Source organism: Onychostoma macrolepis, chromosome 19, assembly GCF_012432095.1.
Source record: "Onychostoma macrolepis isolate SWU-2019 chromosome 19, ASM1243209v1, whole genome shotgun sequence".
Lineage (NCBI taxonomy): Eukaryota > Metazoa > Chordata > Actinopteri > Cypriniformes > Cyprinidae > Onychostoma > Onychostoma macrolepis.
This window is the reverse complement of record NC_081173.1, coordinates 23628432-23640660: the sequence shown is the minus strand read 5'-3', so window position 1 is coordinate 23640660 and position 12229 is coordinate 23628432. Positions and strand designations below refer to the sequence as shown.

At 36.1% G+C, this 12229-nt stretch overlaps 1 protein-coding gene across 2 annotated transcripts in view; it reads left to right on the top strand.

The window, feature by feature from the left end:
• efna3a (ephrin-A3a) overlaps nt 1–12229 on the top strand; it is a 153702-nt gene that overhangs the window by 121447 nt on the left and 20026 nt on the right. Inside the window, exons 6-7 of one of the 2 annotated variants that reach the window (XR_009267210.1) lie at nt 5011–5165; nt 5363–5439. The exons of the other annotated variant lie outside the window; for it this stretch is intronic. The gene's annotated coding sequence lies outside the window, so the exon portion shown is untranslated. The remainder of the gene's footprint in view (nt 1–5010; nt 5166–5362; nt 5440–12229) is intronic. 2 annotated transcript variants of the gene reach the window in all.

Here is a 12229-nt window from a genome sequence, read left to right as displayed (position 1 = left end):
GACCCATTTTTGTTTTGATTTTGATGTTTGTTTGTGGATCATTGTCCTGTTGGAAGATCCAACCACGGCCCATTGTAAGATTTCTAGCATGGACAGTCAGTTTTAAATGACTTTTAATTTTTCTTGAAACCCTCCTGAACAGCATGTGGTGATGTATGTGCTGTTTGATAAAAACATTTTTTTTGAGGCTTTCTGACCCCAAGACTCAACTGTTTTCTGCAATTCTTCAGCTGTGATCATTGGAGCATCTTTGGCCACTCAAACTATCCTCCTCACCTTGCTTTAAGACAAAATAGACTCACGTCCTCTTCCAGGCAGTTGAAATTTTTAATTATTGCCCTGATGGTGGAAATGGGAATTTTTAATGCTTTAGCTCTTTTCTTACAGCCACTTTCTAATTTGTGAAACTTAACAATCTTTTGCTGCACAACAGAAATGCATTCTTTGATTTTACTAATTGTGATCAATGATTAAGGGAATTTGGGCTTTGTTTTCCCTCATATTCATAATCCTGTGAAACAGGAAGCCATGGCTGGATAATTTCATGTTCCTAGTCACCCTGGTGTGATAAAAAATGCAATTATGAATGGGAATATACTTCAGAGATATTTCAATCATAAGAATTTCTAGAGGTACCAATAATTGAGGCCATTGTGTACTAGAGAAAAAAATATTTATTTCCTAATGTGATTTTCCCCCACTTTCACTTTTTTACTTCAATTAAAGGTTAGACTTTTTTTTAATTTTTAAATGAAAGATCAAATGGATAAACAATGCAGACTTATTTTCACAGCCTTCTTTGATCATATTTACCAAGGGTATGAATAATTTTGAGCACAACTGTATATATATATATATATATATATATATACATATGTACTTATATGTACATACATACATATATATATATTCAGTTTGTTATAATACATTTTTGTTGTTGTTAAATAGTATATAATTCTGTTATGCTTATTTTTTTACCTGAAAAGAGAGAGATATCGCAAGTAAGGACTGGAAATTCAGCATCCATTTACAGAACTGACATCTCTCCAGACACAGATTCCTAGCTACTCATTTTCTTTTGTATATCTGATCCTTTAAATTCAGGGTCATTACCAGGAGATTTCGCAAAGTCCTGCAGATGTCTTCAGTTAGCCTCTCTAATTGAACACAATATGTGATCACTTGAGTTTTTCAAACACAGGCCGTACCTTGTCACCCACCTTTCTCGTCTACCTGAGGCAATGATTACTGATAATGGCATCGGCTCTTTGGCAATCTCATTCCCTGCCTTTTATGCTCAAAGTTCTGCCTGCGGGGACGGAAATATGGTGCTTTAAAAATAGGAGATTAGTTTGGAGCGGTGCGATTAGCAGACCTCGTTTGGCTCTCTCTGCCATAAGTGATTGTCCTTCCCCAGATCATTAACCCTGGCACTGTTCGACAGTGTAATGAGCAACCGGAGGAGCTCTATAATACACACTGGTTATGAAACACTCATATTGTGAGAGAATACGATGGCATAATTTTTCACAGACGCACATGCGCACACCCACACATGCGCACCTATTACGAAACACTAAGCACTGAGATTCAGCAAAGGGAACAAAGTATTAATTCCCATGAATCTGTGCCATAAATATGCTCTAAAATAGATATGAAATGATAAAAAGAGCAATGATGTTATAAAAGCAGATTTGCAGAAGAATTATATTGATGTACAATTTGATTATATTATATATAGGTCTTTTCAACTGTATGGCTATACTGTATGGCCTTTTAGAAAAATAAATGCTCTTACACACTTTTTTAAAACATTTTTTTCTGAAAGTCATAACTGTTATTTCCATATCAAATGATTATTGTTTTTTCACATTAGAAAATGGCATTAAACACTAAAATTGCTGACTCCTTTGTCCTGTTAATGCCATAATTGGAATTCTTTATATTCTACATTCTTTGATGGAAATGACATTTAACAATAAAATGTATGACTCTGTGTGTGTGTGTGTGTGTGTGTGTGTGTATATATATATATATATATATATATATATATATATATATATATATATATATATATGTATGTGTGTTATATTAAATATATTATCTTTTATATTTTAAAAGGGAAAGTATTAAAATAATTAAAAAGGAATTAGAAAATATAATAAATAAATTATGAAGCATGATAAAAATAAAAAAACATCAACCCCTGGGATATAAAAGTGCAGTCCAAAAATTTTGAAGCATATTAAAAAAGAGGTTGCCATAGAAGTTGAGGCCAAAAGAGGCATTTCTTGGTTGTTTGAGTGAGTCAGACATTTGGCAGTGGTAAAACCCTGCTTTTACTTTTGAAGTATCAAGCTTTGTTAGCCATTATTTTTACCCAAACGGCTTGGGGGTCTATTTCTTTGCTAGCAATTGTCAAATGTACCGTTATGTTAGCACGTTGGCCACTCTTGAAGGTATGTGCAGTATATCTGAGGCGTTTGATCTCACTCCTGAGATAGATCAAAACCTAATAAGCAAGTATACATGTGTTGATCTTTCCCAGAAATCCTGCATTCGTACTGTGCTGCATGACCTTCAAGGCAATAAGATACAGTTGCATTCTGCTCTGTTTTCCTTGATGTCTCTTAAAATATTTTATAGCACCGTTAGCATCTGGATTTTCTTGATCTAAAAGATCTACCGAGACAGTTTCTAGACAAACTCGAGGTAGTGAAAGTCAAGGCTAGCATCCAGCTCTTAAACCTTTCTTAAGTCCAAAGGCCCTCTGGAGGGAGATTTAGCAGTTAGCTCATCACACCAGATGTTTAAACCACACTGGATGAGGATTAGCATCCAGCCTAGCACTTGAATTAATGATTTTATGAGGGTGGATCTGACGCTGATTGTTTATATCCTCTCTAGGGTGTTCTATGGAAAATCTCGGGAGGAGCAGGAAATAGTAACTGAGTTTAATCACAATTATGCTGCGCTGATGCAATTGCATTTTGGGAATGAGTCTGGTAAATGCTGATGATCCGTCTACGTCAAACACTTGAGTGTTTTTTTTTTTTTTTAGGATAAGTATACAGAGTTGGACCAACAGATTCAGTCATTTTTCATCATCCCTGCGGGATTGAGATCTTTTGTCAAGGACACAGTGGTGTTTCTCAACATCCCAGAAGGAGGATGTTAGCACACTGAGACTGAACCATGGCATTATGGGAAGCTGTCCATTTTCTACTCAGGCCCCATAACGGTTATAAGTCTGGAGTGACAAAATCAACATTTCTCAGCTCAGACTTGAAAACAATTCCAAATTTATAGTGTTCAGCAGATGCTTAATATTAAAACAAGCATTTTAAGTTTTTTGATGTAAATCACAGGAACGTTTGTCTTTTGAAAAAAACTTTTACTGTAATTATGCAGATATCTGCAGTCTAAGTTGCACAAGATATGAATGGTGTGAAAGATCTAAAATGTCTCAAACAGTGCTAAGATTTACCAAGATAACCAAAGTCTGCAACCAAAAGTCAGAGATTTCAACATGAACTTTGAAAAGACCAAATGATCTGAATGCCCACTTTAATTTTATAGCATTATATTCTTACTGTATGACAACAATTGTCTCATTTGTGTCTATTTTAAATTTTAGGAATATATGTTTTAAACGTAGGAATTTTAGGAGAAAAATCTGAGAACATCATGTTTTTGTTTGCCCTTTCAAAGAACATGTTTAATATGGACGTATCAGGATGGATGAATGGACATCAGGATGGATGGATGGATGGATGGACATCTGGATCAATGATGGATGGATGGATGGATGGATGGACATCTGGATCAGTGATGAATGGATGGATGGATGGATGGACATCTGGATCAATGATGGATGGATGGATGGATGGATGGATGGACATCTGGATCAGTGATGAATGGATGGATGGATGGACATCTGGATCAATGATGGATGGATGGATGGATGGATGGCAGTGTTAATTTCGTTGACAAATAATCTTTGTCATAATTTTCATCAACAACATTTTTTTCACAGTTGAAAACGAGAAAACGATTGTTTTTAATGATGAAAATCTATTGACATTTTCATCAATTAAATAAAAACAGGACTAAAATGTTATGGAGGGACATTCTGGGATAAGATCCAGTCAGAATAATGTACGGATGGATGTAAGGATGGATGGATTTACGGGTGGATGTATGGATAGATGTACGGGTGGATGTATGGATGGAGTATGGGTGGATGTACGGATGGATGGATGGATGGATGGATTTACGGATAGATGTACGGGTGGATAAATATTTTACTAGTTATGAGGAACATGTTACAAAAATAAGAGGGGGGGAAAGATTAATTTTGCTAAAACTGCTATTATTATTATTTATATAAACACAGTAAAGTCATCATCAACCAAATATGAGGGATAAATGACACAACTGAGAACTCCATTAAGTCTCCTGAGCTTTGAAAGAGGTTTCTTCAATGGAACGCTTATGACAGTCGGCATTAACAGGAATTATCTAGAGGTTTCAGCACAAAAGAAACTTTTAGTTTCAATGGTGCAAAGGAACTGAATAAATGTCACATCTGACAATCCTCCAGGAAGGACATAATAGCAGTGGAGAGTCTAGCACAGGACCACTGATTCACTCACACACACATATATGAAACAAGAGAAAGAGAGCAGGGGAAGTGGCTCTCTGTAAGGCCTGTACTCTGTAGCCTTTTGTTCTTATTGTGCTGTTTCTGGACCTAAGATGGTGAGGCTGCTCTGGGTTGTATTGTTCACACTGGACCCCCTTTATTCTGCTACATTCATAGAGACTCTATTCACAGAGGAAAACAAAGAAAGAGAGAGAGGATGTGAGACACTGTTAAATGTATATATATATATATATATATATATAACTGGACTGTTAAGGGATAAATTAAATAAATACTAAATAGTATAATAAAACATTGATATTTGTATAGAAATGAAAAAATTCACATCTCTTTTTCTCTATCAGTCTTCCTGTGTGTCTCTCTCTCCAGCTGTTTGTCCTTTGGCCACCCATGTGACCCGCCTACTGCTTTCAATGAAAGAGCCAAAGCACCAAACAAACCCATCATCCAGCCTCACAACTCCTCTTCCGCTGTGACCGTTCAGCCCTCTTCTAACAAAGTATTGTTCATATTTTAGCTGCTGACACACACAATGTGCTAATTGCTAATTTAGCCTGCCAAATGTCCAGGATGTTAAAATAAACAGACAAAATAGCAGTTGTGTCCCAAATGATGTACTAATACACTATGCACTAATACATTTTAGATGGGTAATGTCATCTCTAACGAAACACTAATGTTCATTTTTAATTACAGGTTGTGAACGTTGTTTTCCAATTGAGGGATTTAAAATCTTCTCTATGACTGCTGAGTGCAACAAAAGTGTCTTCCAGGTACTTGTAGTGCATAGATACACTGCAGCATTATACATCTGGAGTATTTTTTTAATACTTTTATTCAGAAAGCATGCATTAAGTTGTCCAAAAGCAAAATAATTATATTTCAAATAAATGCTGTTCTTTCTATTCAGCAAAGAATCCTGAAAAATGATTTGATGGTTTCCACAAAAAATATTAAGCAGCACAACTGTTTTCAACAATAATAATGTATGCAAATAAGCATATTAGAATGATTTTTGGAGGATCATTTGACACTGAAGAGAGATGCTGAATATTCAACTTTGCATCACAGGAATAAATTGCATTTTGATATACAGTGTATATATATATATATATATATACATTTCCTGTATAACTGCTAAGCTCTGCATATTAGAACAATTGAACTCCAGGTTCATTGTAATTGTGATGTCATTGTTTTTACAGCATCTGAATGAATCATTTTGGCATGTTAGTTTCCATAAATGGTTTGATTGGACTTTTGAAGGAGCTTTGTGATCATTAGCAATATTAAAATGAACTCTTTTATTTCAAATGTACAAGGAGTTTTATATTATGGCCTCTATGCTGATTAATTGCTGAGCGGAAGTTTAAACGTATTCTACCCCTTTTTCTATTTAAAATAATAAGCTACTTATTAGTTACTTTTAATTGCCTATTGATGAAATAAAATGGAATGTTCTCCGTTGAGTTTAAGATCTTGGGAGATTAATATGGAACATTTGCCAGTGGTTTTCAGTTGATTGCTCTTGCATGAAACTTTTTCCTGTGTCTTAGTTAAAGTAGTTACATTTTATTCAGTGTATGTGTGCGCTTCTTTTGTGATTATACTCAGAGAACAGGCCATGACCTCAGCAGTTTGGGAGTACTCAACATTTTATCAAAAATACCCTCAAGGCAGAGGACACAACGTGATATTCATGCATGAGAAACGTGAAACATTTTACCTTATAATCATATTCTAGCAATTAGTCATTTTACTTCCAGATTTATGTTACTCTCTAATTTAAAAGGTTTTTTTTTTTTTTAATTCATCAGAGATGACCAAGAGAAGTCAAAAGCCAAAGACCTTCCAAAGTCAAAAGAAATAGTTTGGATTGTGGGAGATTTTTAATGAGTATTTTGGCACCACTGAGTAACCGCTCTCCATGTCGACCTCTTCAGATGACACTTGCACTGCATACAGATTATTTATTTGTGCCAGTAACCATGGCACTGGAGCAAACATGTCTCTGTGTGGTGCGAGGGAGCACTGGCAGGCCAACTACATCCCGAAAAGAGACACTACGTATGTATGTTTGGATGTGTGTTGAATACACAGAGTTTAGCTCTGCCACTTCCTCTGGGTTTGGCCCTCGAGCTCCATTCTCTCAACTGCTCGCCCATCCATACAGCACAACTCAAGTGTGTGTGTGTGTGTGTGTGGGTGCATGTACACTTGGACGCTCTGAGAGCTAAGACGAGGTTTTAGTCTGTGCATGGCCACAAATTTTAAAACCATGTTAAAACTCCTGGCTGAGGCATAATTTAATACAAAGCATTGCCAAAAACACAAGATCTGCTGCACAGCATTAAAACAGAAGCATGTGCGCAGGCAGAAGGTATTTTTATTTGGTTATTTGAATTTATTATAAAAATGATGAATTTGACCAGATAGTGGAGAAAAGGCATCGAACTCGCCAACATATTTTAATTATAATCTCGAAGCAAGATTTTTTTTAGAAAAAGAAAATGAGTGCTGCCTGTTTAAAACTCACCACAGTGCTACAGTGTTACATTTTGTTGCCAGGGTTTTGCTCTGTGGTTATTAGAGAGTCCTGAATGGTTGCGAAGGCATTGCTAAGAGGTTGCTAGTCTACTGTCTTTAATTGCTTGATGGCCGATTTTAAAGAACTCACCTCCAGACATTGTAATATTGCACCGTGACAATTTGACAGAAAAATATGCATACAGTGACAGGAAGTGCAAGCTATAGAGACTATAAACACCACAAAACACAAGTCTGAATATGTTACTGCAAGTACAGTAATCATGATATCACAAGACCCTCGCCCCTTTCTCACAACCTAAATATATATTAGTATTTAAAATGCTTAGGCCACATTCCCACAACAGCAGAATATGGTTTTCAGTGCTGTATTTGAGTCCTTAATACGGTTGCATTCACACACTGTCTGTTTTAAGGGTTTTCACGTGTGGTTTCCGTAACTTAAATAGATGCAGTTATGAGCCGTGTGTCATTTGAAGGTTTTAGATCCTGTCAATGTTCCCCTCCAGAGCTGCTCCTTTCAGTTTTGTGTTCTATGCGCTTCTCAAATGCTCCGCTCTTAAATGAAGATTTGACGAATGAACACGTGGCTCGATTGGACTCTTGTTGAGTCAAACAATGATAAGACTTTTTATGAACATCAATATTTTGGATATCGCTCTTGCATGTGGGCTTGACTATTGTTGCGCATTCATACAGACAGTATTCGAGACGCTACTATAAATTGCCGTGTGAATGTGCCTTCACACCTGTAAATAAATGCGGTTGTCAATCCCAAGAACTGACAGTGTTAACGTAGCCTAACAGACTGGGCCGCACTGTACTACTCACTTGCGTATTTCTTTCCATAACATGTCAACAGGAAATGGGCTGGCTCACTCTGAGTGACTTTAAGTTGTACTTCCATCCTGCCAGTTTGCAGTGCACGCACTATAGTTATGGATCATGTGGGAACACTGAGGGAACCGTGAGCACTTCCTGTGTCCAAGAATGGCATTCACACCATAGTACAAAAATGTGTGTGAACTGATGACCAAAACACAGGTCATAAAAGTGCCATTTGCATGTAATATTGTGAGTGAAATAATTGTTTTTAGTTATGTGCATGTATATACACTGTTCCTCAAAACATGATGTTCGAACACAAACACATGCCCTTGTGGTCGTGTTTGTGAATGGACTGCGGAACTCGTAGAGTTAAGATAGTAATTAAGGAAAGTTTGGAACATTTAATGAATCTGGATACAGAGTGGAAGTGGAAGACAAAACATTTTAGAATGTAAAGTGTGATATGGAAAAAGGAAATAAGAGTGGTTTGGATGTGCAGATGAGTGGGGTAAAGGTTGGAGGAAACCCCTGTGAGACTGGGGGAGAGGAGAACGAAGGAAAAAAGGGGAAAACTGTATGGAGGAGAAAAACAGTGATTGAGAACCACACATCCCAACCACACACTGACAGACTGTAATTTGGAACTCCCCAGAATAGCCGGTAAACGAGAGGGGAGGAGACACGCTATAACATAAACTCTTCATCAGCACGCAAGTCACACACACACACATGCAAGATCACGGGTCACGGGAAAAACACAGAAATTGACCCTGATAAGATGAGCGGGACATCTAATGACATTCTGACAAACCTGCGTTTTAAAAGTGTGATTTCTATTGTAGCTTGAGATGTAGAGGTTAAATAATGTTTGTGTTTTGACATTATGTTCGTAATAAAGGAAGACTTTCAGTGTTTTAGCACGTACAACTTTTCCTTAAGGACATGTTCCTGTCAATCAGTCAGATTTTAAAGATAGGGTTATGCTATTTTGGATACATCATCTTTATTTATGTGTTTTTCTATTATCTTTATAAATTATGCTTAATGTATTTACATTTATATTTTATTTATATGTATAATACGTATTTTAATAATTTATTAATTAATGTTATAAAACATTAATATGATTAACATTTTAAAATATAAATATATAATTAATTTATATACTGTCTATGTATATATATATATATTATATTGATGATATATACAAATATGTGTGTGTGTGTGTGTGCAAATTATAAACCCTAATTTATTATATATAATTGTATATATTATTTATCAAAATAATTGACATAAATAAAGCAATAAATACTTTATAAAGTTTATAAAGATTTTCTTATAACACAAATAAAGAACACAAATATTATGTTACCAGAATGGTACTATATTTTATTGACATTGTTCTAGAGCTGAAGCAAATTATTTATATATGAAAATATTGATCAGTAAAATATTTCTACTACTAAAATATTTGTTCTACCCGCTGTTAATGTTAGTATAAGTGACATTTGAATTAAAAGCAAAACTATTTAGACTTGAGAGGCCATATAAAACTCACGCTGTGTTAGCGGGTGTTTGAAATAAACCCTGGATTTGATCTATATTTCATGTCATGGGTAAATATCACAGTCCTGAAGCATCAGGACTGTTTCAGTGCTTTTGAAGAAGACCAGTTTCTCACAGTTTAGGTGAACAGACATGTTTCTTTGACTTAATTATTGTTTTTCCCGACATTCACACAGTTATATATATGCAAGACACAAAAGAAACGTTTTATTCAGCTTTTTGGCAGCATTAGTAGCTTTTACTTTCTCTGAGATGGTTGAACATCTTTGTAGTCAGTAATGCATCTTGGGTTGTTTAGTATGTCATCATCTAGATATGAGTTTCTAGGAAACTCCCGGGAAGAGCACAAAGCTACTAATGTTCTACCTGGAATTCTGCTGTCAAGAATATCAAGATTTTCTTAGGCATGTTTGTGAGTTCTCAGATGTGTTCAGGAATGTGGTCTGGGACATGTTGCCTGTCAGTCAACTCTTATACAACCATACAACCAACTGTAGTGCGTACAGTACATAACCACCCTCGCCATTAAACATTGACGGAGTACTACTGGAGCGCTACAAAAACATATACTTCTGACTCCTATTTCCAGAATTAAATGGCAAGCCTTGCTGAAAGCCATAGGGCTATTCTTTTATTTATTTATTTATTTGTCTTTTTTCTGATGAATGATTTCAGATTTGTTTTCTTCTTTAAGATTATCAAGCATTATTAAACAGCAATATCATGAGATATTTTTATAGCTTATTCATTTAGAAAAGTGATGAAGCATAAATATTCATTTAAACAGAATTGATATACCAGGTGTCTCATATAGTTTATTTTTGTATATAACAATCTCTGCGCCTCACTTCTCAAAAATACCATCCAATTTCAATTCCATTTAGTTATTGCAACACTTGCACAAACCCTTTCGTGTTTGCTTTCATGCTTGATTTATGATATTTGACCTGAGCTAAAATAGTCTTTGATGTGACATGTTACATTATTCTTTGCATGCATGGAATACAATGAATTCACTGTTAAAAGAACCTCCTCAACAGCTCGGGTGTGAATTTATACTTTGCACCAGTCTGGCAATCATTTCTCACCTAAATTCACTCCTTTTGGACTGAAACTTGTTCCATCTGGTTGCATTTCACTTTCTAAGCAATCTTAATCTCTTTCTACTCGCAGTGCCACTTCTCATATCCAGAGTCCAGTATGATGATGTAGATTAAAGCTGGCATGGTGCAAAAACATCACGCTTATAGGTAAGGAAGGTGATGATTTTATAAATTCATTGCTCTGTTAAGTTGCGTTTTCACAGCACTCACCCTGTTTGGTTCACACCATAACCAAAGGCAAGGCAATGTCTAAGAGATCCGACCTCCGTCTCTCATGGAGGTGGATTTCAGAAGATCAGCTTGTGTGCCAGTCCAAAACAGTGGGAACCGGGTCCAGAGCAAAACAGTCTTTTTGTATTAGGTTACTGAATTACACACTCAAAAAAGAAATTTCCATATCCAGATGGCGTTCAGGTCGAACCAGCTAACTTCTCCTGACACTTTAGAAATGCTTGAAGATTGCAGTCAGGATTCATTCGCATGACCTCTCCGTCTATGTGAAAGGAAAACAGATGCTTCGTTCAAGTCTAAATCTCGTTCAGACCTATACGTGCATGTAAAACCACCGCTGGACTCTCTGGTTCCTCTGTAATGTTTGAATCGCATTCAAGAAAACCACTGACACCCACTATGATCTCTGCTGTGTCTATTGCTAAGCCTGAGCACGCAAACAAACGGTCTTTTTTAATAGAGATGTACTTTTCCAAAAATCCCATGCAAATTCCAGAGAGCCGGAGAATGACCGATGTGAAAATAATGGGATAACTAACAAACGTATAGCAGCAATTCATCCGAGACGGCTGTTATTTGCGAGGGGATTCCTGAAAACCATGCAGTCTGATTGCATTTGCTTTTCCTCTCATAACATCATGTGTTCGCAAAATGTATGACAACTGCGGTAGACTGTCTGTGGACTGCTTGGCTTTCTGCATGAATTAAAGCTCATATAGCTCATATTCAGACTTGGACGTTACTATGGGGACAAAGGGGAAGGCTGTTTACCTTTGCTTATCCCTATGATTGGCTGGATTACATCAACATGCTTTTCCTGATTTTACTTGGAATTGAAATAGTTTAGCCTAAAGATCATGTATAAATATTTTATTTTTGAGAAAATATACAAAAATACAATATTTAGTTAACTTCAACCCAAGGCAAATTCAAATCAATTATTTTACATCAATAATGATTATTTTCATGGCATTGCAATGCATAAATTATATAAATGCTAAGTTCTTTCATGAAACTCTAGATTGCGCAGGCTGATAGGTTCTTAACGTTACTGATGATATTCACAGCGTTAAATGACTTGGCACAAGCTGATTGGTTCACATTGCATATGCAGCCAATGAGCTTACTGCTTTACATTTAAATGGCTGGTTAGCATCTACTTGAGCATTTTGCAGTTCCTCTGAAACCCTCCACCTTCCCCAGCTCCACCTGTATAGCTCTGCTATGAGTTATTTTATATGCTATTTGTGCAGCAGCAGTATGTCTTAAATACTCACAGTATTGTATC